The 24,918-nt window shown below is 42.2% G+C and overlaps 12 non-coding genes across 12 annotated transcripts; 8 read left to right on the top strand and 4 right to left on the bottom strand.

The window, feature by feature from the left end:
• Positions 1–8,017: 8,017 nt before the first annotated feature.
• On the bottom strand, positions 8,018–8,090 carry trnaq-uug (transfer RNA glutamine (anticodon UUG)). The gene has a single exon. It is a non-coding gene; the product is annotated as a tRNA-Gln (tRNA).
• Positions 8,091–9,283: 1,193 nt separating this feature from the next.
• Positions 9,284–9,357, top strand: trnan-guu (transfer RNA asparagine (anticodon GUU)). The gene has a single exon. It is a non-coding gene; the product is annotated as a tRNA-Asn (tRNA).
• A 1,537-nt stretch (positions 9,358–10,894) lies between these two features.
• On the top strand, positions 10,895–10,976 carry trnas-uga (transfer RNA serine (anticodon UGA)). The gene has a single exon. It is a non-coding gene; the product is annotated as a tRNA-Ser (tRNA).
• A 1,550-nt stretch (positions 10,977–12,526) lies between these two features.
• On the bottom strand, positions 12,527–12,599 carry trnar-ucg (transfer RNA arginine (anticodon UCG)). The gene has a single exon. It is a non-coding gene; the product is annotated as a tRNA-Arg (tRNA).
• A 1,193-nt stretch (positions 12,600–13,792) lies between these two features.
• On the top strand, positions 13,793–13,866 carry trnan-guu (transfer RNA asparagine (anticodon GUU)). The gene has a single exon. It is a non-coding gene; the product is annotated as a tRNA-Asn (tRNA).
• A 1,538-nt stretch (positions 13,867–15,404) lies between these two features.
• trnas-uga (transfer RNA serine (anticodon UGA)) lies at positions 15,405–15,486 on the top strand. The gene has a single exon. It is a non-coding gene; the product is annotated as a tRNA-Ser (tRNA).
• Positions 15,487–17,036: 1,550 nt separating this feature from the next.
• On the bottom strand, positions 17,037–17,109 carry trnar-ucg (transfer RNA arginine (anticodon UCG)). The gene has a single exon. It is a non-coding gene; the product is annotated as a tRNA-Arg (tRNA).
• Positions 17,110–18,302: 1,193 nt separating this feature from the next.
• On the top strand, positions 18,303–18,376 carry trnan-guu (transfer RNA asparagine (anticodon GUU)). Its single transcript has one exon. It is a non-coding gene; the product is annotated as a tRNA-Asn (tRNA).
• Positions 18,377–19,913: 1,537 nt separating this feature from the next.
• Positions 19,914–19,995, top strand: trnas-uga (transfer RNA serine (anticodon UGA)). Its single transcript has one exon. It is a non-coding gene; the product is annotated as a tRNA-Ser (tRNA).
• Positions 19,996–21,545: 1,550 nt separating this feature from the next.
• Positions 21,546–21,618, bottom strand: trnar-ucg (transfer RNA arginine (anticodon UCG)). The gene has a single exon. It is a non-coding gene; the product is annotated as a tRNA-Arg (tRNA).
• Positions 21,619–22,811: 1,193 nt separating this feature from the next.
• Positions 22,812–22,885, top strand: trnan-guu (transfer RNA asparagine (anticodon GUU)). Its single transcript has one exon. It is a non-coding gene; the product is annotated as a tRNA-Asn (tRNA).
• A 1,537-nt stretch (positions 22,886–24,422) lies between these two features.
• Positions 24,423–24,504, top strand: trnas-uga (transfer RNA serine (anticodon UGA)). Its single transcript has one exon. It is a non-coding gene; the product is annotated as a tRNA-Ser (tRNA).
• The last annotated feature ends 414 nt before the right edge of the window (positions 24,505–24,918 follow it).

Below are 24,918 nucleotides of genomic sequence, written 5' to 3'. Positions count from 1 at the left end.
GCCATGGAAATGAGTTCTTCAGATAACCACACATCTTGCGTTCGCACCTCTGGTGTTCTACTTATGCCTTTGAAAACCTAATGAATAAAACTGAAAGAACCGACACAATATGTAGGTGCTCGTAAAGCATGCATTAAAGAACTGTTAACAGCAAGGGTTTCAGTGGGTTAACTGAGGAGAAGGCGTGATCGCTAATTGTTGACTTTTTATTTGGTGTTAGAAACACTCTTACTGTGCATGACGTGCAACAAATTTAGCCACAGAAATTGCATCACGCTTTCATGTATGCTATTGCAGACACCAACGTTGCCTAGATAGAAAACCGAAATAGCCGTGGGTTTGCTTGCTGGTCTGAAGGATCTCTCTTCGAATCTCTATCATTTGTCAATGGAAGTAAAAGGTGCTGCAATCTGATACGTTCAGAATCAAACCCGCAGCTGTTGTTCGACTTTATTTCTTGACTAATTACAACTGAGTGTCGCATGAGCAGTTACGTAAACTTGTCTGATATATTTGAACACAAATGCCGTTCTTCAATTAAAACTAACAGTACATTGTCAGGGACATTCAGTTCTATACAAACAAGAGACAGACAAGAGAACATTTAGTATATAATAGACAGAAAGAGGTTCGAATCCTGCCGACTACGTTGTCCACCTCCTGTCGTTGTGTTTCGGCGCAAGCAAAGAAGCGCGCCTGTTCGGTGTTCCTGGTGGTTTTAAAATGCCAAATTGCTTGTACCCGCTCCCTTGCAAATAAGTTCTTCAGCGTCCGCGAATGGCATTTTACAGCTGGAAGCAGATGTCGACGCTTTTTGCACAGAGCACCAAAAAAGCGTCTTTTTTGAAGGCCCGGGTTCTGAGCGTTGGTGGTTCAGTGGTAGAATTCTCGCCTGCCACGCGGGAGGCTCGGCTTTGATTCCCGGCCAATGCAGTGGCTTTTGCAGCGAGCTGCTCCATCACTTGCATCCCCTTGCAACTCGCAACTGAAAACCCACTGAAGCTAAGCAGGTGTGAGCTAGGTCAGTACCCGGATGAGGGTGAGCTACAGGGAAAAACAAAGCTTCCAGCTGGAAGCGGTGTTAATGGTGCCGGCGGTGGGGCGCTCACCCTGAGGTCTGTGCGGGTCCCAATGCCCCAGCATAGTGACGGAGACACTGTGTTGTAAAAGGGCGCTGTCTTTTGGATGAGATGTAAAACCGAGGTCACAGCGCTCTGTGGTCATTAAAAATGACCACCAAAACCTTTGACAAAAGCTCTTGGTAATTGATCGTCTTCAATAATGCTTCTCCTTTAGGTACATTTTAAATCAGCTGAAAAATTCTGTGAAATGGGGGGCACTTCAGGCCAGTGTAGGATTTGGGTTACAAGAACCATGAAACTGCATGAGAAAGCCCGTACACTGAATTACACGGCTTTCTATTCAAAGGAGGGCAAAAGAAATTCCCTGAGTTCGATTTTTTGCAGCACAGAGAGAGCCACTGTCGTGAGGCCGGTTAGCTCAGTTGGTTAGAGCATGGTGCTAATAACGCCAAAGTCACGGGTTCGTGCCCCTTACTGGCCAGGTCCTTTTCTCCTCTCTTACCAAAGCTGTTAGGTTCCTTTCCGTGGTGAGAGGGGTTGTCATGCAACGCTGCCACATAGTGCCGACAGACAATTAAATGACAAAAATGAAGAGTTAAAGCAGCTGGAGAGGTTCTCTTACAACTTTTGAGCTGACACAGTTTTGGAAAATAATTCCTTCACGCTGCAGTGTACCATATAGGCAGCCAAGAGTCTCCAAAACAAAACAGAATTGACAGTCATATATGTCCATTAACCCCGGTTTTAAACGCAGCATCATGTCTGCCATCATAAGAATATGAGTCCAATATTTTAGAATATAGTCAGAATGACTTCTAACCTTAGCTGTGGTGTCTTTAATCCCTATTGCTCAATGCATGGTGTACGTACTGCATACATGTGTCTTGAGAATGAGGAATGGGCCCCTGAGACAGTCATTTGCCTGTTTCACAAATGATCGTATTTTACTAGAGATTCTGTTTGGGATTCAGATGTGCATTCGGACAGCAATCCCTTTCAAGAAATGATATGTTCTGGATGAGGTCAAAGGTGCTAGAACACTGTATTTAGGATGTGTTTGCAGTGATTGTGTGTCTCCTGCTTCAACGCAGTGATATATAGATGTGCTCCTGTAATTTATTGGTACATGCCCAGGGCAGTAAGTAGTCTGAGGATTTATTTCCAGACGGCATAGAGCAGTGAAGCACTTCTACTTAAATTATTACATTATACACAATTTGAGTTCATTTTAAAAAGTAAAAGGTAATGAAAGGAATGCATTTTCATAAGAAAGATAATACCGATATGCATGTGATAATCTTCCTTATATCATGTAGTGCGTCATTTGGACACTTTGTGGGCTTGAAATACAAAGAAAATCATGTTCTATGGTACAAGATAAATACAAAACTTAATCATTTATTTTAATTAGATTTGTTTATAAAGCATAAGCAATCATTTATTACATTAATATATGTGAAAATGACATTTTAGCACCATAATATTACATACAGGTCTCTAGCTTCAACACAGTGATATATATATATATGCTCAGTGATTTATTGGTACATGCCCAGGGCAATAATCAGAATTAGTATTTATTTCCATACGGGCTACAGGTAATGTTGTGAAATACTTCAACACACTGGATCGCAGATTTAGACCCCCTGCACTCTTACTCCTTAAAAACCAAAGAAATGAAGATATGTAGCAATCACATTGTAACAGGGGTGACAGTGACTTAATGCTTATACTACTGGACTTCTGGTACCTTTAGGGTACGGTGTTCCCTGAAGGGCTCTCAAACCCCGCATTTCAGATGCCTAGCTGTATTGCTGATGTGTTGCACCTCAGAATCACTTTTAAACCTTACCTCTGGTATCTTTAATCCCTATTGCTCAACGCATGGTGAAAGTATTGCATAAATGTGTCTGAAAATGAGCAATGGGCACCTGAGAGACTCATTTGCCTGTTTCACAAATGATCATATTTGACTAGAGATTCTGTTTGGGATTCAGTTGTGCATTCTGACAGCAATCTCTTTCAAAAAATGATTTTACCTTATCGCGGCTTTGCCCTTCTTGCCTTTTTGGACAATATCTCCATCTTGTGGTCGTTGTTGGTAATGTCTAGACAATATCTCCATCTTGTGGTCGTTGTTGGTAATGTTTTCTTATGCCCTTTTTTTATTTCAATTCTCTATTAGATGATTCTAGAATCTCTACAATAGAGTTGAAAACATCAGTTTTATAGCAGACAATATGACATTATTTATAGTCCAATTAGAAATTTATTACCCTGTTTTTAACATAATAACAAATTAAAACTAAGTTTGGAACACCAGGGAACATAAAAAATGATTTTTAGGAAAACCATGAGGTTCTCTGTGTCCGATGCCTGCAAGGGGAGAAAGCTAGAATCCTTTGATTTTTCCAAATTTGAAAATAAACATCATATAACAACAGCTTTCATTCCTAGGAGTGAAAAACAACCATTTTTGAAGACATATTAGTTTCTAAAACACTACAATAAAGTTAAAAACATCCATTTTATATTACATTATTTTTTGTGAAATAATTAAATTGGCTTATTTCTCTCGCATTAAATTGGCTACAAATGCAAGAATTCAACCAGATATTCTTGTAAAATGTATAATGTTGCATTGCAGTTAGTTAATGTAGTTAGTCCATAGTCAGCAATCTAAACTTTATTGTTAAGCTTTAATGATTGATGTTGTACCAGTAACCTTTAGAAATACTATAGTACTTCACAAATGCTTTGTGTGTTTGGAAACCTTTTGAGTAAAAGCCTTATAAAAATAGGTTTAGTTTTTACAGGACATCACAAAGAAATAGGATGGTATAATTCTTATAATTGCTTAGTGATTGTATTTGGAAGATTATGCACTAAACAGACTTCAGGAATGCCAGTGGATCATTGTGCTATTTGGAATTATTCCAAAAATCAAGTGACCTCTTTGCTGTAGTATTTTTAGTATTATTTATTTAGTATTAATAAAGAATAGATTTATTAAAGTCGTGCGATGTGCAAGCGGGATATGTAAAATAATTTAAAATAAAGTTTTTTATTATTGTTATAGAGAAACATGATCAGATTTTCCCTGGTTCAGAAAAAAAACGATTAAAATCTGTAATCTTTCCACTTGTATGTCATCAGACATTAACGAGTACAACCCCCCTCTCTGCCGGAGTGCTGGCTGTGACGAATTAAACCAATTTCACAGGTGTTTTCAAAGTAGGAAGTACAGTGTTAACTAGTAGATGGCCTCCTCAATGAAATCGCTTCAACATGCTAATGCGTTGGTGTAACAGTCCGGGCGTGGCAAGCTTCCAATGTCAACTCGACTCGATTGGAAGACAATGAACGTATTTTAGCCCTAAATGAATTAATAGCAAACATGGTTTACATAAAAGACATTTTTCCAAGAAAGTTTATAATAATACAATCTATAGTTGAAATCTGAGCCTAAATATAAAGAAAAAAGCATTTTCAGAGAGCAATCACGCTGTGTTTATGTAGAAAAAGCGATTAGGTTTATGAGCAATCTAATTACCTATTCGCTTAAAACGCTATATAAAATAAAGTTTATTTAAAGATGAATGATAAGTGTCGCAGTTTTAATAATTTTCGTAGTAGGGCTTGGACAGATTCCAAGTGCATTTTTGCAATTTACGTTGCATTGTCCAATGTGATGTTGTAATACAGTTTAGAATACAGTAAGTCTAAACTGTATCAGCTTTATTTATGGGTTGCAATTTAGAAAAAGTCAAAAACCGCACTCAAAATCCAATTTAGAGCTTTCTGGCAAGAGGAGACACCCAAATTATAATGTAACATGCCACTGTTTGTGCATGAACAAAGTTATACTGCAATTTTCCTTAGATACGCGATTAAAAAAAATAATTTTTTTGAATCCCCGGCCAAACACATTCCATAAGAATCAGCGCTTTTATACAGTATATCGCCTTTAAACACGCGTTTACGATTTAAATCAAAACTCGATTCAAATCAATATAAATGTTTATTTTGTAACGCATAGGTGACTATTCATTGTTATTAAAAAGACGTAAATTCGATCATGTTGTGATATTTAGAAATATAAATTTGTTTTGATGCGAGTGAGGTTTTATTTAATCTCTGACCAAGGGAAATGTTTCATTTTTTCAAAGAAATGTTTGTTAAAAATTAAAGTCATAGTTCCATGAGATTCAACCACAGACCATGTGACATAGGAGTCAGGAACCTAACCCACAGCACCACCAGCGCAGTCACATGCTGAGGGCTGAAAAAGCACTACAGAAACATTATCGACTATAAAATAATGTAATTAGGCACAGAAGAAGTTTACAGCACAGTACAATAATAAATGCTGACCATGACTTTAGAAGCATAAATTACCTTACACTCAATTTAAACACAAGCTGTCTTTAGCCCTCTAAGCTGGTTCATACAGAAATGTAGAGAACCAGGCTCAGAACACACAGCTTCATTAGCGAATACATATGCAGAACAACTAGAGAAGATGTTTTACAGAGGATGGATTTTTAGAAACATCCCATCAGTGACATCACTGAAGTCAACTCCTAGGTAACTGTCGTGTGGATAGTTTCACAAGAATCAGACAAAGGTTTAAGCATCGCTTATTTTAGATAAAACTGCAAAAAAACAACAACAACCCATAATGTACTTCTTTGCGGCTCTGTTTGCCCAAATCATATATTCACAACGTGAAATTAGAAAATAGTATTACGTAACCAAAAACCGCAATATGGAAACAGGACCTGTGTAATTGTTGACAGATGATGTACTCGTAACATTTTTACAAGACGAACTACAACATTTAAAAAATGACTTGTATGTACTTGATATCTCTAATCAATCCACTGCACTGCATTAAAACAAAACAAAAACTAAAACGCCCTGGGCATACCGTTTCGCGCTTCTTATCAGTTGCTCAAAAGCAATTTGACCGTATGAAATGCATAATATAAACCTAGAAACATATACGTGAGGAGTATTTACGTAGTATCGGTGTCAAGACATACCTCTCAAATACTGTAAATCAAGTTAAAAATATCTCAAGACCGATTCTGGTCATAATGAAACCATGTTTCGTGTATGTTTTCTTTAAAGTACCGAGACCAGCCATATACTGTATGTTTATGTTCCAAAATTAATATCGTTTATGGCCTTCACACGCGTTGCATTACGCTCCTATTCTTTTTATGCTCAGGCACTAAGATTTCCCTTCAGTGGTAAAATTCCATATAAATATTCAATACTTAAACGGGCACAGTTAAGACATTAAATATACATATACATATACATATACAAACTGTATACAGTACAGTTTGCATACGGTAATATGTTTATGTTCCTAAATCAATCTCTTTTATGAGCATGTGAAAGGCATGGTGAATCGATTCTCAAAAATTACTGTACTTTGCATGATTGGAAAAAAATGCGTGATTGCGAAATGCTGTGGTGTTACTTTTACAAAGAAGGTCAGTGAAAAAAATAATGTGGACCAGGGCAATACTTTGAGTTTACAGCTTGTCCAAGGTCATTTATTATTAATACTATTAGTAATATCTTCATTAAAGACTTTGATGGCTACAGCTCAAACATGAGAAGTTGAGCTTTATTAGCTCCACCTTGCGGAAATTCCGGATACTATTATTTTGCTAGCGGTATTTACCGGTAACTCGCGGTATTTACCGGTAACTCGCGGTAGACTGCGTACAGCGTACCGGAAAATAATGCAGTATCGCCCGCACATTTTGAATGGCTGCATCTGTAGCAATCATATTGTAGCAGACACTCATTTGCCTGTTTCACAAATGATCATATTTTACTAGAGATTCTGTTTGGGATACGGATGTGCATTCTGACACCAATCTCTTACAAAAAATGATTTTACCTTATCGCGGCTTTGCCCTTCTTGCCTCTTTGGACAATATCTCCATCTTGTGGTCGTTGTTGGTAATGTCTAGACAATATCTCCATCTTGTGGTCGTTGTTGGTAATGTCTTCTTATAGATAGATACTTTATTGATCCCGTGAGGGAAATTGCAGTGCAACAGCAGCTTAACACACACAACACAGCCACAGTGTAACGAATTATATAATAATAGTACAATACTGTATATATACTGTATATATATATATGAAACAGAAATAGAAACAGAAACAGGAATCGCTTACTCACCTGGAGAATCTCTGTAGGAATATATAGCATTTATCAATGGAAATAAAAGCTGCTTTAATACAGTGCATGTTCAAACTCAAACCCTCAGCTGCTGTTCTTGTTTGTTTTGGGACGAATTGCAACTGAGCATCGCATGAGCCGTTACGTACCCTTATCTGTTTGGCAATTTCAAGGGAGGAGTTAGGTCAGAATGGGTAGGCTGCAAAACAACAAGTAAAGATTTATTCCAAGATGAAACGTTGTGGCGGTTTTCTTATCTTTTCAGCATGGACTAAACTTTTACGTGTTCCTTATATGCTATATATGTATATATTAGCACCAATGTCGTTCTTAAAAACTAACATGAAATTGTCAGGGACATTCAGCTATATACAAAGACGAGACAGACAAAGTAATAATTCTGTATTAACGTGGCCTACATATTGACGCAATGATCGAACTAACTGACATGTTCTGATTCAGATCCCCTGCAGTTCATGCCAATTAGAACAATAGCAATGCTGAGTCCTCCCCACCCTGCTGAGCACAAATTCAGCTGCTCTCCAGTTCTGTTCTGCATGTTTTTTCATTGCAATTGAGCTCGGAGCTGGAGATTATCTCCATACAGTTCTGTGTTAACTAGCCCGCACTTGCGTGCTAATTTACGGGTTGTGGCAGATGCTTTTCTATAGTTCATATACATGACGGCAACCTGTTACCGAGGAACCTGAGAGGTTTAAAAGCCTCACGAGCCAGGCAGGACTCGAACCTACAATCTTCTGATCCAAAGTCAGACGCGTTATCCATTACGCCACTGGCCCATAGAACATGCGCTTGCACTCCACCACAGAGAGCTCTACACTGCTACTAGTAGTACACCTCCCCATCTAAATTTTCACAGCAAGAAACTTGTGTTTCCTACTATTTTTATCAGGTTTAAAATATCATCTCCTTAAAACAGAAAAAGTGTTGATGTGTCGTGCTGAAATTCCGATTGATTTTGAATTCAAAGAAAAAACGTTTTCTTCCAAAACACCGTGAAATTGTCACATCTTGCAGACAATAGGTGTATTCCATGTTGAAAAGAGAAAAAAGAAAACAATGGAGCCTTTTACAGGTGTGAGGCTTCTTCAGGTGTGAGAAGACCTCACGGCCGAAACGTTGTGTTTCCTTTCTTCTCTTTTCAGCATGCAATAAACCTATTACTTGTTCCTTTGCAGCCGAGGCATGCTGACGTAGCTACCCAGCTGAACATCTTGCAGACTCTACAGTACTTCTCTCCTGTAGAAGTAAAGCAGGGCTTGCTGGGTGAGCTTTTGCTCCGGTAAATTAGGTCACGTGTCATGTTAAATCACTTCTTCTAAACACAACATTTGCTGGTGCTAGCTTTCCCCATGAAAAGAGACATTTCCCTTACAGTACATGACATATCGTTTTTATTCTATCAATAAGTATAGAAATTAAACAAAAGAAAAAATGGTGTCGCCAAAGAATGCACAGCTCTGTCGCCTTGGGGAGGTGTCAAGGGCATTGAACTCCTTGGACATGAAAAGTGCCCGATAAATGCCATTTCTCATCATTTCTCTTGGCGTCAGTTCTGCTATTAAATGGGACGGAGGCAACGGGCTCAGAGAGCAGGTTAAGTGCACACCGAACGCAGATGTGTCCAAGTGTCTGTAAAAGCGCGGTGCTCCGCTGGCGCTGTTCCCTAGTGGCTTAAAGTGCCCGCCTAGTAAGCAGGCGATCCTGGGTCTGAATACCAGCGGTGCCTCTCTCCGTGTCTTGTTGTGCCGAATGTATCATTTCAGACAAACATGTACAGCTTGGTTCAGTTTAATGCAAGAATTCATTTCCTTTCTGGAATAACTTGTTTTTGAAGAAATCCATACAGCTTGTGAAAGATGAAATCCATTTCTTGGTTGTCAGTGGAAAAAGATTGCCGGCTGCAAGAAGCGCAAGTGATTGTTTTCTTTGACCATAAACCTGCAAATGTAGGGAGTACAAGCGGCCGTCAGTCTCTGTGGCGCAATCGGTTAGCGCGTTCGGCTGTTAACCGAAAGGTTGGTGGTTCAAGCCCACCCAGGGACGCATGTCTCCGTTTTTCCAATGTAAACATCATCACCGCTAAAGAAGATGGCGCAGAAGGCTCCACAGTCGAAACGTTGTGCTTCTTTTCTTCTCTTTTCAGCATGGAGTAAACCTTTGCTTGATCGTTTGCAGCCTACGCATGCTGACACAGCTACCTTTCTCTTAACGCGCCTCAATCATTATTCACCAAAACCATCAGCAGAATGTGTCGCCTTTGTGGTGATGTCACTCCTCTGCTTCACAAATGTCCTTAGTGACGGACCATTTCTTTCTGCCATTTTTCCGGAGCGGTTATTGATTGCTCCATCATTTCCCTCATACTTTCCATCCCTAGATTGAAAAAAAAAGAACAGAAACAGGCTGACAGGACGACAATCAAATTGCAAAAACTCATCAAAGCACTCGATAGAGTATTTGAATCCACAAGTAGCTACGAGCAACTTTGTCCTGGCTTGTATGAAAGTCGGAAAATGTCAAAAAGACAAAGATGGTGGCTTTTTCATATCTGTTCTTTTATTTTTAGTTCGTTGGCTCTTCTGTCCATTGTCCTCCTGCCTGGCTCTTGACCTGTGACTGTCTGAACGCACACATTAGACTTTCAGGCGGGGGATTTGTCCTGAGCCTCTGTGAAAGACCCACCCACCCCCATAAATAACTGCTCTAGAAACACATGAATGCAAAACTAAACCACAGCTTAAAGAGGAGCTCCAACTCAGTGCCATACTAATGTAAACGAAGTAATACTAAGACATGTTCTTATGGATTTGTCTTACCTTGAGATATGTAATTGGATTTCAGGATTAACTTCCTCATTCAATGTACTGGTGATTCTTTGCCTGGTCAGTACCTGGGTGGGAGACCTCCAGCGAACAATTAAGCTTGCTGCTGGAAGTGGTGTTAAGAGACTCTTAGGATCTTCCAGAGGTGTCTGTCCAATAGCACTAGTTGCCTTAGAGCTGGCTCAAACATTGCTCAAGAGTCTACCTTTCACAGATGCGCAAAGATGAATGATGGGGGTGCACGCTTCAAGGAGCCTTCCAACTGTAGGGACCGATTAGAGACGATCCGTAGCATGTGTTCATTTCCATATACGCCCCGTGTCTCAACGGTAGGACAGAGTCAAATACTGCCTCGACACGTAACAGCGTTATATTAAACCGCAGGACTTGAGGGCTGTTTTGTTTGAATGTTCAAGGCATTGGTAAGAGCGTAGGTCAAGGGCCATTGGTGCATCTCCTGTAACTGGAGTAAAAATGCTATTCAAAGTGCAGTGACTAAAATCGTCGTCCAGATGTCTCTGTTGTTGATTGCTTTCTGTCTAAGAACGTTCTGTTTTCATGTCCGAACGGGGAGACTTTATCATTCCAACTTGAAGCCACCCTTAAGTCCTCTGAGGTGTGTGTGTGTGTGCTTGCACGTATGGCGTAAAAGGTTTCTTAAACGGAGAGCGAACTTGAAAAAAGTTGCCTCCGCTGCCGCCGCCGCCTCGCACTCCCTGTTCGATTGTAGCAAGAAGGCAGCGGCCGCGGCGCTTGCTGTAGTCGTGGCCGAGTGGTTAAGGTGACGGACTTGAAATCCGTTGGGGTCTCCCCGCGCAGGTTCAAATCCTGCCGACTACGGCGTCCTTTGCATTTGGTTGCGTGCGTGCGTGTAAAAGGACCAGCGCCGTTTCGTTTTCGCTGGGACCTTTAACACTCTAAATCGCCTGGACCCACAGCCTGTGAAATCGATTCTTCAGCACCCACGATGGACGCTTTGCCGCTGGACACAGAGAACGATGCTTTTCTGCAACGAGCTTTCCAGCTGAATTTTCTCGGCAGCTCCGTACTGAACCTGTTCTCCATTGCAACATAGCGGAGGCTCGTCACGTCTATAGCAAGGCTGTGTAGGACCGCATACGCCACAGTGACTTGTACACAGACCACATGAAAGGCAAGCAAAATACACTTTTAAAATTCCAAAGACTCACAAGGTCAGAGAAACAGCGATGACCTGAACAGATCTGTTACAGAAGTCTAGGTTGACCTTTTTAGAGCTGTAATTGCATTTTTGTTTAATAGAAGATCAAATCTACTCGCATGTACCAGCACCTTACAGTTTATTGATGTTAATTCTGTTTAAGTAATAAGATTGCTAACGATGTTGGACTTTAGCCGGTGTTTTTTAGAACAAATTGCTTACACTTCTGTAAGGAATACGCAGTACGTGCCTTTGTCAGTCATTGCTCACCATACCTGTAACTTTCTTATCTAACTCACTTCCTCAAATGGTGAAGGTCCACAAACATAAATGAAAAAAAAACCCTTGTTGTAGATGAGGTGCACAAAAAAGCAGCCCCTGATAGTGTATAACACATTTATACTATTGCAGAGACACATGTAACATATATATACTGTATATATGAAACAGAAATAGAAACAGAAACAGGAATCGCTTACTCACCTGGAGAATCTCTGTAGGAATATCTAGCATTTATCAATGGAAATAAAAGCTGCTTTAATACAGTGCATGTTCAAACTCAAACCCTCAGCTGCTGTTCTTGTTTGTTTTGGGACAAATTGCAACTGAGCATCGCATGAGCCGTTACGTACCCTTATCTGTTAGGGAATTTCAAGGGAGGAGTTAGGTCAGAATGGGTAGGCTGCAAAACAACAAGTAAAGATTTATTCCAAGATGAAACGTTGTGGCGGTTTTCTTATCTTTTCAGCATGGACTAAACTTTTACGTGTTCCTTATATGCTATATATGTATATATTAGCACCAATGTCGTTCTTAAAAACTAACATGAAATTGTCAGGGACATTCAGCTATATACAAAGACGAGACAGACAAAGTAATAATTCTGTATTAACGTGGCCTACATATTGACGCAATGATCAAACTGACTGACATGTTCTGATTCAGATCCCCTGCAGTTCATGCCAATTAGAACAATAGCAATGCTGAGTCCTCCCCACCCTACTGAGCACAAATTCAGCTGCTCTCCAGTTCTGTTCTGCATGTTTTTTCATTGCAATTGAGCTCGGAGCTGGAGATGATCTCCATACAGTTCTGTGTTCACCAGCCCGCACTTGCGTGCTAATTTACGGGTTGTGGCAAATGCTTTTCTATAGTTCATATACATGACGGCAACCTGTTACCTAGGAACCTGAGAGGTTTAAAAGCCTCACGAGCCAGGCAGGACTCGAACCTACAATCTTCTGATCCGAAGTCAGACGCGTTATCCATTACGCCACTGGCCCATAGAACATGCGCTTGCACTCCACCACAGAGAGCTCTACACTGCTACTAGTAGTACACTTCCCCATCTAAATTTTCACAGCAAGAAACTTGTGTTTCCTACTATTTTTGTCAGGTTTAAAATATCATCTCCTTAAAACAGAAAAAGTGTTGATGTGTTGTGCTGAAATTCCGATTGATTTTGAATTCAAAGAAAAAAGGTTTTCTTCCAAAACACCATGAAATTGTCACATCTTGCAGACAATAGGTGTATTCCATGTTGAAAAGAGAAGAAAGAAAACCATGGAGCCTTTTACAGGTGTGAGGCTTCTTCAGGTGTGAGAAGACCTCACAGTCGAAACGCTGTGTTTCCGTTCTTCTCTTTTCAGCATGCAATAAACCTAGTACTTGTTCCTTTGCAGCCGAGGCATGCTGACGTAGCTACCCAGCTGAACATCTTGCAGACTCTACAGTACTTCTCTCCTGTAGAAGTAAAGCAGGGCTTGCTGGGTGAGCTTTTGCTCCGGTAAATTAGGTCACGTGTCATGTTAAATCACTTCTTCTAAACACAACATTTGCTGGTGCTAGCTTTCCCCATGAAAAGAGACATTTCCCTTACAGTACATGACATATCGTTTTTATTCTATCAATAAGTATAGAAATTAAACAAAAGAAAAAATGGTGTCGCCAAAGAATGCACAGCTCTGTCGCCTTGGGGAGGTGTCAAGGGCATTGAGCTCCTTGGACATGAAAAGTGCCCGATAAATGCCATTTCTCATCATTTCTCTTGGCATCAGTTCTGCTATCAAATGGGACGGAGGCAACGGGCTCAGAGAGCAGGTTAAGTGCACACCGAACGCAGATGTGTCCAAGTGTCTGTAAAAGCGCGGTGCTCCGCTGGCGCTGTTCCCTAGTGGCTTAAAGTGCCCGCCTAGTAAGCAGGCGATCCTGGGTCTGAATACCAGCGGTGCCTCTCTCCGTGTCTTGTTGTGCCGAATGTCTCATTTCAGACAAACATGTACAGCTTGGTTCAGTTTAATGCAAGAATTCATTTCCTTTCTGGAATAACTTGTTTTTGAAGAAATCCATACAGCTTGTGAAAGATGAAATCCATTTCTTGGTTGTCAGTGGAAAAAGATTGCCGGCTGCAAGAAGCGCAAGTGATTGTTTTCTTTGACCATAAACCTGCAAATGTAGGGAGCACAAGCGGCCGTCAGTCTCTGTGGCGCAATCGGTTAGCGCGTTCGGCTGTTAACCGAAAGGTTGGTGGTTCAAGCCCACCCAGGGACGCATGTCTCAGTTTTTCCAATGTAAACATCATCACCGCTAAAGAAGATGGCGCAGAAGGCTCCACAGTCGAAACGTTGTGCTTCTTTTCTTCTCTTTTCAGCATGGAGTAAACCTATGCTTGATCCTTTGCAGCCTACGCATGCTGACACAGCTACCTTTCTCTTAACGCACCTCAATCATTATTCACCAAAACCATCAGCAGAATGTGTCGCCTTTGTGGTGATGTCACTCCTCTGCTTCACAAATGTCCTTAGTGACGGACCATTTCATTCTGCCATTTTTCCGGAGCGGTTATTGATTGCTCCATCATTTCCCTCATACTTTCCATCCCAAGATTGAAAAAAAAAAACAGAAACAGGCTGATAGGACGACAATCAAATTGCAAAAACTCATCAAAGCACTCGATAGAGTATTTGAATCCACAAGTAGCTACGAGCAACTTTGTCCTGGCTTGCATGAAAGTCGGAAAATGTCAAAAAGAAAAAGATGGTGGCTTTTTCATATCTGTTCTTTTATTTTTAGTTCGTTGGCTCTTCTGTCCATTGTCCTCCTGCCTGGCTCTTGACCTGTGACTGTCTGAACGCACACATTAGACTTTCAGGCGGGGGATTTGTCCTGAGCCTCTGTGAAAGACCCACCCACCCCCATAAATAACTGCTCTAGAAACACATGAATGCAAAACTAAACCACAGCTTAAAGAGGAGCTCCAACTCAGTGCCATACTAATGTAAACGAAGTAATACTAAGACATGTTCTTATGGATTTGTCTTACCTTGAGATATGTAATTGGATTTCAGGATTAACTTCCTCATTCAATGTAGTGGTGATTCTTTGCCTGGTCAGTACCTGGGTGGGAGACCTCCAGCGAACAATTAAGCTTGCTGCTGGAAGTGGTGTTAAGAGACTCTTAGGATCTTCCAGAGGTGTCTGTCCAATAGCACTAGTTGCCTTAGAGCTGGCTCAAACATTGCTCAAGAGTCTACCTTTCACAGATGCGCAAAGATGAATGATGGGGGTGCACGCTTCAAGGAGCCTTCCAACTGTAGGGACCGATTAGAGACGATCCGTAGCATGTGTTCATTTCCATATACGCCCCGTGTCTCAACGGTAGGACAGAGTCAAATACTGCCTCGACACGTAACAGCGTTATATTAAACCGCAGGACTTGAGGGCTGTTTTGTTTGAATGTTCAAGGCATTGGTAAGAGCGTAGGTCAAGGGCCATTGGTGCATCTCCTGTAACTGGAGTAAAAATGCTATTCAAAGTGCAGTGACTAAAATCGTCGTCCAGATGTCTCTGTTGTTGATTGCTTTCTGTCTAAGAACGTTCTGTTTTCATGTCCGAACGGGGAGACTTTATCATTCCAACTTGAAGCCACCCTTAAGTCCTCTGAGGTGTGTGTGTGTGTGTGCTTGCACGTATGGCGTAAAAGGTTTCTTAAACGGAGAGCGAACTTGAAAAAAGTTGCCTCCGCTGCCGCCGCCGCCTCGCACTCCCTGTTCGATTGTAGCAAGAAGGCAGCGGCCGCGGCGCTTGCTGTAGTCGTGGCCGAGTGGTTAAGGTGACGGACTTGAAATCCGTTGGGGTCTCCCCGCGCAGGTTCAAATCCTGCCGACTACGGCGTCCTTTGCATTTGGTTGCGTGCGTGCGTGTAAAAGGACCAGCGCCGTTTCGTTTTCGCTGGGACCTTTAACACTCTAAATCGCCTGGACCCACAGCCTGTGAAATCGATTCTTCAGCACCCACGATGGACGCTTTGCCGCTGGACACAGAGAACGATGCTTTTCTGCAACGAGCTTTCCAGCTGAATTTTCTCGGCAGCTCCGTACTGAACCTGTTCTCCATTGCAACATAGCGGAGGCTCGTCACGTCTATAGCAAGGCTGTGTAGGACCGCATACGCCACAGTGACTTGTACACAGACCACATGAAAGGCAAGCAAAATACACTTTTAAAATTCCAAAGACTCACAAGGTCAGAGAAACAGTGATGACCTGAACAGATCTGTTACAGAAGTCTAGGTTGACCTTTTTAGAGCTGTAATTGCATTTTTGTTTAATAGAAGATCAAATCTACTCGCATGTACCAGCACCTTACAGTTTATTGATGTTAATTCTGTTTAAGTAATAAGATTGCTAACGATGTTGGACTTTAGCCGGTGTTTTTTAGAACAAATTGCTTACACTTCTGTAAGGAATACGCAGTACGTGCCTTTGTCAGTCATTGCTCACCATACCTGTAACTTTCTTATCTAACTCACTTCCTCAAATGGTGAAGGTCCACAAACATAAATGAAAAAAAAACCCTTGTTGTAGATGAGGTGCACAAAAAAGCAGCCCCTGATAGTGTATAACACATTTATACTATTGCAGAGACACATGTAACATATATATACTGTATATATGAAACAGAAATAGAAACAGAAACAGGAATCGCTTACTCACCTGGAGAATCTCTGTAGGAATATCTAGCATTTATCAATGGAAATAAAAGCTGCTTTAATACAGTGCATGTTCAAACTCAAACCCTCAGCTGCTGTTCTTGTTTGTTTTGGGACAAATTGCAACTGAGCATCGCATGAGCCGTTACGTACCCTTATCTGTTAGGGAATTTCAAGGGAGGAGTTAGGTCAGAATGGGTAGGCTGCAAAACAACAAGTAAAGATTTATTCCAAGATGAAACGTTGTGGCGGTTTTCTTATCTTTTCAGCATGGACTAAACTTTTACGTGTTCCTTATATGCTATATATGTATATATTAGCACCAATGTCGTTCTTAAAAACTAACATGAAATTGTCAGGGACATTCAGCTATATACAAAGACGAGACAGACAAAGTAATAATTCTGTATTAACGTGGCCTACATATTGACGCAATGATCAAACTGACTGACATGTTCTGATTCAGATCCCCTGCAGTTCATGCCAATTAGAACAATAGCAATGCTGAGTCCTCCCCACCCTACTGAGCACAAATTCAGCTGCTCTCCAGTTCTGTTCTGCATGTTTTTTCATTGCAATTGAGCTCGGAGCTGGAGATGATCTCCATACAGTTCTGTGTTCACCAGCCCGCACTTGCGTGCTAATTTACGGGTTGTGGCAAATGCTTTTCTATAGTTCATATACATGACGGCAACCTGTTACCTAGGAACCTGAGAGGTTTAAAAGCCTCACGAGCCAGGCAGGACTCGAACCTACAATCTTCTGATCCGAAGTCAAACGCGTTATCCATTACGCCACTGGCCCATAGAACATGCGCTTGCACTCCACCACAGAGAGCTCTACACTGCTACTAGTAGTACACTTCCCCATCTAAATTTTCACAGCAAGAAACTTGTGTTTCCTACTATTTTTGTCAGGTTTAAAATATCATCTCCTTAAAACAGAAAAAGTGTTGATGTGTTGTGCTGAAATTCCGATTGATTTTGAATTCAAAGAAAAAAGGTTTTCTTCCAAAACACCATGAAATTGTCACATCTTGCAGACAATAGGTGTATTCCATGTTGAAAAGAGAAGAAAGAAAACCATGGAGCCTTTTACAGGTGTGAGGCTTCTTCAGGTGTGAGAAGACCTCACAGTCGAAACGCTGTGTTTCCGTTCTTCTCTTTTCAGCATGCAATAAACCTAGTACTTGTTCCTTTGCAGCCGAGGCATGCTGACGTAGCTACCCAGCTGAACATCTTGCAGACTCTACAGTACTTCTCTCCTGTAGAAGTAAAGCAGGGCTTGCTGGGTGAGCTTTTGCTCCGGTAAATTAGGTCACGTGTCATGTTAAATCACTTCTTCTAAACACAACATTTGCTGGTGCTAGCTTTCCCCATGAAAAGAGACATTTCCCTTACAGTACATGACATATCGTTTTTATTCTATCAATAAGTATAGAAATTAAACAAAAGAAAAAATGGTGTCGCCAAAGAATGCACAGCTCTGTCGCCTTGGGGAGGTGTCAAGGGCATTGAACTCCTTGGACATGAAAAGTGCCCGATAAATGCCATTTCTCATCATTTCTCTTGGCGTCAGTTCTGCTATTAAATGGGACGGAGGCAACGGGCTCAGAGAGCAGGTTAAGTGCACACCGAACGCAGATGTGTCCAAGTGTCTGTAAAAGCGCGGTGCTCCGCTGGCGCTGTTCCCTAGTGGCTTAAAGTGCCCGCCTAGTAAGCAGGCGATCCTGGGTCTGAATACCAGCGGTGCCTCTCTCCGTGTCTTGTTGTGCCGAATGTATCATTTCAGACAAACATGTACAGCTTGGTTCAGTTTAATGCAAGAATTCATTTCCTTTCTGGAATAACTTGTTTTTGAAGAAATCCATACAGCTTGTGAAAGATGAAATCCATTTCTTGGTTGTCAGTGGAAAAAGATTGCCGGCTGCAAGAAGCGCAAGTGATTGTTTTCTTTGACCATAAACCTGCAAATGTAGGGAGTACAAGCGGCCGTCAGTCTCTGTGGCGCAATCGGTTAGCGCGTTCGGCTGTTAACCGAAAGGTTGGTGGTTCAAGCCCACCCAGGGACGCATGTCTCCGTTTTTCCAATGTAAACATCATCACCGCTAAAGAAGATGGCGCAGAAGGCTCCACAGTCGAAACGTTGTGCTTCTTTTCTTCTCTTTTCAGCATGGAGTAAACCTTTGCTTGATCGTTTGCAGCCTACGCATGCTGACACAGCTACCTTTCTCTTAACGCGCCTCAATCATTATTCACCAAAACCATCAGCAGAATGTGTCGCCTTTGTGGTGATGTCACTCCTCTGCTTCACAAATGTCCTTAGTGACGGACCATTTCTTTCTGCCATTTTTCCGGAGCGGTTATTGATTGCTCCATCATTTCCCTCATACTTTCCATCCCTAGATTGAAAAAAAAAGAACAGAAACAGGCTGACAGGACGACAATCAAATTGCAAAAACTCATCAAAGCACTCGATAGAGTATTTGAATCCACAAGTAGCTACGAGCAACTTTGTCCTGGCTTGTATGAAAGTCGGAAAATGTCAAAAAGACAAAGATGGTGGCTTTTTCATATCTGTTCTTTTATTTTTAGTTCGTTGGCTCTTCTGTCCATTGTCCTCCTGCCTGGCTCTTGACCTGTGACTGTCTGAACGCACACATTAGACTTTCAGGCGGGGGATTTGTCCTGAGCCTCTGTGAAAGACCCACCCACCCCCATAAATAACTGCTCTAGAAACACATGAATGCAAAACTAAACCACAGCTTAAAGAGGAGCTCCAACTCAGTGCCATACTAATGTAAACGAAGTAATACTAAGACATGTTCTTATGGATTTGTCTTACCTTGAGATATGTAATTGGATTTCAGGATTAACTTCCTCATTCAATGTACTGGTGATTCTTTGCCTGGTCAGTACCTGGGTGGGAGACCTCCAGCGAACAATTAAGCTTGCTGCTGGAAGTGGTGTTAAGAGACTCTTAGGATCTTCCAGAGGTGTCTGTCCAATAGCACTAGTTGCCTTAGAGCTGGCTCAAACATTGCTCAAGAATCTACCTTTCACAGATGCGCAAAGATGAATGATGGGGGTGCACGCTTCAAGGAGCCTTCCAACTGTAGGGACCGATTAGAGACGATCCGTAGCATGTGTTCATTTCCATATACGCCCCGTGTCTCAACGGTAGGACAGAGTCAAATACTGCCTCGACACGTAACAGCGTTATATTAAACCGCAGGACTTGAGGGCTGTTTTGTTTGAATGTTCAAGGCATTGGTAAGAGCGTAGGTCAAGGGCCATTGGTGCATCTCCTGTAACTGGAGTAAAAATGCTATTCAAAGTGCAGTGACTAAAATCGTCGTCCAGATGTCTCTGTTGTTGATTGCTTTCTGTCTAAGAACGTTCTGTTTTCATGTCCGAACGGGGAGACTTTATCATTCCAACTTGAAGCCACCCTTAAGTCCTCTGAGGTGTGTGTGTGTGTGCTTGCACGTATGGCGTAAAAGGTTTCTTAAACGGAGAGCGAACTTGAAAAAAGTTGCCTCCGCTGCCGCCGCCGCCTCGCACTCCCTGTTCGATTGTAGCAAGAAGGCAGCGGCCGCGGCGCTTGCTGTAGTCGTGGCCGAGTGGTTAAGGTGACGGACTTGAAATCCGTTGGGGTCTCCCCGCGCAGGTTCAAATCCTGCCGACTACGGCGTCCTTTGCATTTGGTTGCGTGCGTGCGTGTAAAAGGACCAGCGCCGTTTCGTTTTCGCTGGGACCTTTAACACTCTAAATCGCCTGGACCCACAGCCTGTGAAATCGATTCTTCAGCACCCACGATGGACGCTTTGCCGCTGGACACAGAGAACGATGCTTTTCTGCAACGAGCTTTCCAGCTGAATTTTCTCGGCAGCTCCGTACTGAACCTGTTCTCCATTGCAACATAGCGGAGGCTCGTCACGTCTATAGCAAGGCTGTGTAGGACCGCATACGCCACAGTGACTTGTACACAGACCACATGAAAGGCAAGCAAAATACACTTTTAAAATTCCAAAGACTCACAAGGTCAGAGAAACAGCGATGACCTGAACAGATCTGTTACAGAAGTCTAGGTTGACCTTTTTAGAGCTGTAATTGCATTTTTGTTTAATAGAAGATCAAATCTACTCGCATGTACCAGCACCTTACAGTTTATTGATGTTAATTCTGTTTAAGTAATAAGATTGCTAACGATGTTGGACTTTAGCCGGTGTTTTTTAGAACAAATTGCTTACACTTCTGTAAGGAATACGCAGTACGTGCCTTTGTCAGTCATTGCTCACCATACCTGTAACTTTCTTATCTAACTCACTTCCTCAAATGGTGAAGGTCCACAAACATAAATGAAAAAAAAACCCTTGTTGTAGATGAGGTGCACAAAAAAGCAGCCCCTGATAGTGTATAACACATTTATACTATTGCAGAGACACATGTAACATATATATACTGTATATATGAAACAGAAATAGAAACAGAAACAGGAATCGCTTACTCACCTGGAGAATCTCTGTAGGAATATCTAGCATTTATCAATGGAAATAAAAGCTGCTTTAATACAGTGCATGTTCAAACTCAAACCCTCAGCTGCTGTTCTTGTTTGTTTTGGGACAAATTGCAACTGAGCATCGCATGAGCCGTTACGTACCCTTATCTGTTAGGGAATTTCAAGGGAGGAGTTAGGTCAGAATGGGTAGGCTGCAAAACAACAAGTAAAGATTTATTCCAAGATGAAACGTTGTGGCGGTTTTCTTATCTTTTCAGCATGGACTAAACTTTTACGTGTTCCTTATATGCTATATATGTATATATTAGCACCAATGTCGTTCTTAAAAACTAACATGAAATTGTCAGGGACATTCAGCTATATACAAAGACGAGACAGACAAAGTAATAATTCTGTATTAACGTGGCCTACATATTGACGCAATGATCAAACTGACTGACATGTTCTGATTCAGATCCCCTGCAGTTCATGCCAATTAGAACAATAGCAATGCTGAGTCCTCCCCACCCTACTGAGCACAAATTCAGCTGCTCTCCAGTTCTGTTCTGCATGTTTTTTCATTGCAATTGAGCTCGGAGCTGGAGATGATCTCCATACAGTTCTGTGTTCACCAGCCCGCACTTGCGTGCTAATTTACGGGTTGTGGCAAATGCTTTTCTATAGTTCATATACATGACGGCAACCTGTTACCTAGGAACCTGAGAGGTTTAAAAGCCTCACGAGCCAGGCAGGACTCGAACCTACAATCTTCTGATCCGAAGTCAAACGCGTTATCCATTACGCCACTGGCCCATAGAACATGCGCTTGCACTCCACCACAGAGAGCTCTACACTGCTACTAGTAGTACACTTCCCCATCTAAATTTTCACAGCAAGAAACTTGTGTTTCCTACTATTTTTGTCAGGTTTAAAATATCATCTCCTTAAAACAGAAAAAGTGTTGATGTGTTGTGCTGAAATTCCGATTGATTTTGAATTCAAAGAAAAAAGGTTTTCTTCCAAAACACCATGAAATTGTCACATCTTGCAGACAATAGGTGTATTCCATGTTGAAAAGAGAAGAAAGAAAACCATGGAGCCTTTTACAGGTGTGAGGCTTCTTCAGGTGTGAGAAGACCTCACAGTCGAAACGCTGTGTTTCCGTTCTTCTCTTTTCAGCATGCAATAAACCTAGTACTTGTTCCTTTGCAGCCGAGGCATGCTGACGTAGCTACCCAGCTGAACATCTTGCAGACTCTACAGTACTTCTCTCCTGTAGAAGTAAAGCAGGGCTTGCTGGGTGAGCTTTTGCTCCGGTAAATTAGGTCACGTGTCATGTTAAATCACTTCTTCTAAACACAACATTTGCTGGTGCTAGCTTTCCCCATGAAAAGAGACATTTCCCTTACAGTACATGACATATCGTTTTTATTCTATCAATAAGTATAGAAATTAAACAAAAGAAAAAATGGTGTCGCCAAAGAATGCACAGCTCTGTCGCCTTGGGGAGGTGTCAAGGGCATTGAACTCCTTGGACATGAAAAGTGCCCGATAAATGCCATTTCTCATCATTTCTCTTGGCGTCAGTTCTGCTATTAAATGGGACGGAGGCAACGGGCTCAGAGAGCAGGTTAAGTGCACACCGAACGCAGATGTGTCCAAGTGTCTGTAAAAGCGCGGTGCTCCGCTGGCGCTGTTCCCTAGTGGCTTAAAGTGCCCGCCTAGTAAGCAGGCGATCCTGGGTCTGAATACCAGCGGTGCCTCTCTCCGTGTCTTGTTGTGCCGAATGTATCATTTCAGACAAACATGTACAGCTTGGTTCAGTTTAATGCAAGAATTCATTTCCTTTCTGGAATAACTTGTTTTTGAAGAAATCCATACAGCTTGTGAAAGATGAAATCCATTTCTTGGTTGTCAGTGGAAAAAGATTGCCGGCTGCAAGAAGCGCAAGTGATTGTTTTCTTTGACCATAAACCTGCAAATGTAGGGAGTACAAGCGGCCGTCAGTCTCTGTGGCGCAATCGGTTAGCGCGTTCGGCTGTTAACCGAAAGGTTGGTGGTTCAAGCCCACCCAGGGACGCATGTCTCCGTTTTTCCAATGTAAACATCATCACCGCTAAAGAAGATGGCGCAGAAGGCTCCACAGTCGAAACGTTGTGCTTCTTTTCTTCTCTTTTCAGCATGGAGTAAACCTTTGCTTGATCGTTTGCAGCCTACGCATGCTGACACAGCTACCTTTCTCTTAACGCGCCTCAATCATTATTCACCAAAACCATCAGCAGAATGTGTCGCCTTTGTGGTGATGTCACTCCTCTGCTTCACAAATGTCCTTAGTGACGGACCATTTCTTTCTGCCATTTTTCCGGAGCGGTTATTGATTGCTCCATCATTTCCCTCATACTTTCCATCCCTAGATTGAAAAAAAAAAAACAGAAACAGGCTGACAGGACGACAATCAAATTGCAAAAACTCATCAAAGCACTCGATAGAGTATTTGAATCCACAAGTAGCTACGAGCAACTTTGTCCTGGCTTGTATGAAAGTCGGAAAATGTCAAAAAGACAAAGATGGTGGCTTTTTCATATCTGTTCTTTTATTTTTAGTTCGTTGGCTCTTCTGTCCATTGTCCTCCTGCCTGGCTCTTGACCTGTGACTGTCTGAACGCACACATTAGACTTTCAGGCGGGGGATTTGTCCTGAGCCTCTGTGAAAGACCCACCCACCCCCATAAATAACTGCTCTAGAAACACATGAATGCAAAACTAAACCACAGCTTAAAGAGGAGCTCCAACTCAGTGCCATACTAATGTAAACGAAGTAATACTAAGACATGTTCTTATGGATTTGTCTTACCTTGAGATATGTAATTGGATTTCAGGATTAACTTCCTCATTCAATGTACTGGTGATTCTTTGCCTGGTCAGTACCTGGGTGGGAGACCTCCAGCGAACAATTAAGCTTGCTGCTGGAAGTGGTGTTAAGAGACTCTTAGGATCTTCCAGAGGTGTCTGTCCAATAGCACTAGTTGCCTTAGAGCTGGCTCAAACATTGCTCAAGAATCTACCTTTCACAGATGCGCAAAGATGAATGATGGGGGTGCACGCTTCAAGGAGCCTTCCAACTGTAGGGACCGATTAGAGACGATCCGTAGCATGTGTTCATTTCCATATACGCCCCGTGTCTCAACGGTAGGACAGAGTCAAATACTGCCTCGACACGTAACAGCGTTATATTAAACCGCAGGACTTGAGGGCTGTTTTGTTTGAATGTTCAAGGCATTGGTAAGAGCGTAGGTCAAGGGCCATTGGTGCATCTCCTGTAACTGGAGTAAAAATGCTATTCAAAGTGCAGTGACTAAAATCGTCGTCCAGATGTCTCTGTTGTTGATTGCTTTCTGTCTAAGAACGTTCTGTTTTCATGTCCGAACGGGGAGACTTTATCATTCCAACTTGAAGCCACCCTTAAGTCCTCTGAGGTGTGTGTGTGTGTGCTTGCACGTATGGCGTAAAAGGTTTCTTAAACGGAGAGCGAACTTGAAAAAAGTTGCCTCCGCTGCCGCCGCCGCCTCGCACTCCCTGTTCGATTGTAGCAAGAAGGCAGCGGCCGCGGCGCTTGCTGTAGTCGTGGCCGAGTGGTTAAGGTGACGGACTTGAAATCCGTTGGGGTCTCCCCGCGCAGGTTCAAATCCTGCCGACTACGGCGTCCTTTGCATTTGGTTGCGTGCGTGCGTGTAAAAGGACCAGCGCCGTTTCGTTTTCGCTGGGACCTTTAACACTCTAAATCGCCTGGACCCACAGCCTGTGAAATCGATTCTTCAGCACCCACGATGGACGCTTTGCCGCTGGACACAGAGAACGATGCTTTTCTGCAACGAGCTTTCCAGCTGAATTTTCTCGGCAGCTCCGTACTGAACCTGTTCTCCATTGCAACATAGCGGAGGCTCGTCACGTCTATAGCAAGGCTGTGTAGGACCGCATACGCCACAGTGACTTGTACACAGACCACATGAAAGGCAAGCAAAATACACTTTTAAAATTCCAAAGACTCACAAGGTCAGAGAAACAGCGATGACCTGAACAGATCTGTTACAGAAGTCTAGGTTGACCTTTTTAG

Source organism: Lepisosteus oculatus, unplaced genomic scaffold (genome assembly GCF_040954835.1).
Source record: "Lepisosteus oculatus isolate fLepOcu1 unplaced genomic scaffold, fLepOcu1.hap2 HAP2_SCAFFOLD_137, whole genome shotgun sequence".
NCBI classification, from domain to species: domain Eukaryota; kingdom Metazoa; phylum Chordata; class Actinopteri; order Semionotiformes; family Lepisosteidae; genus Lepisosteus; species Lepisosteus oculatus.
This window is presented reverse-complemented; position numbering and strand designations above follow the sequence as displayed.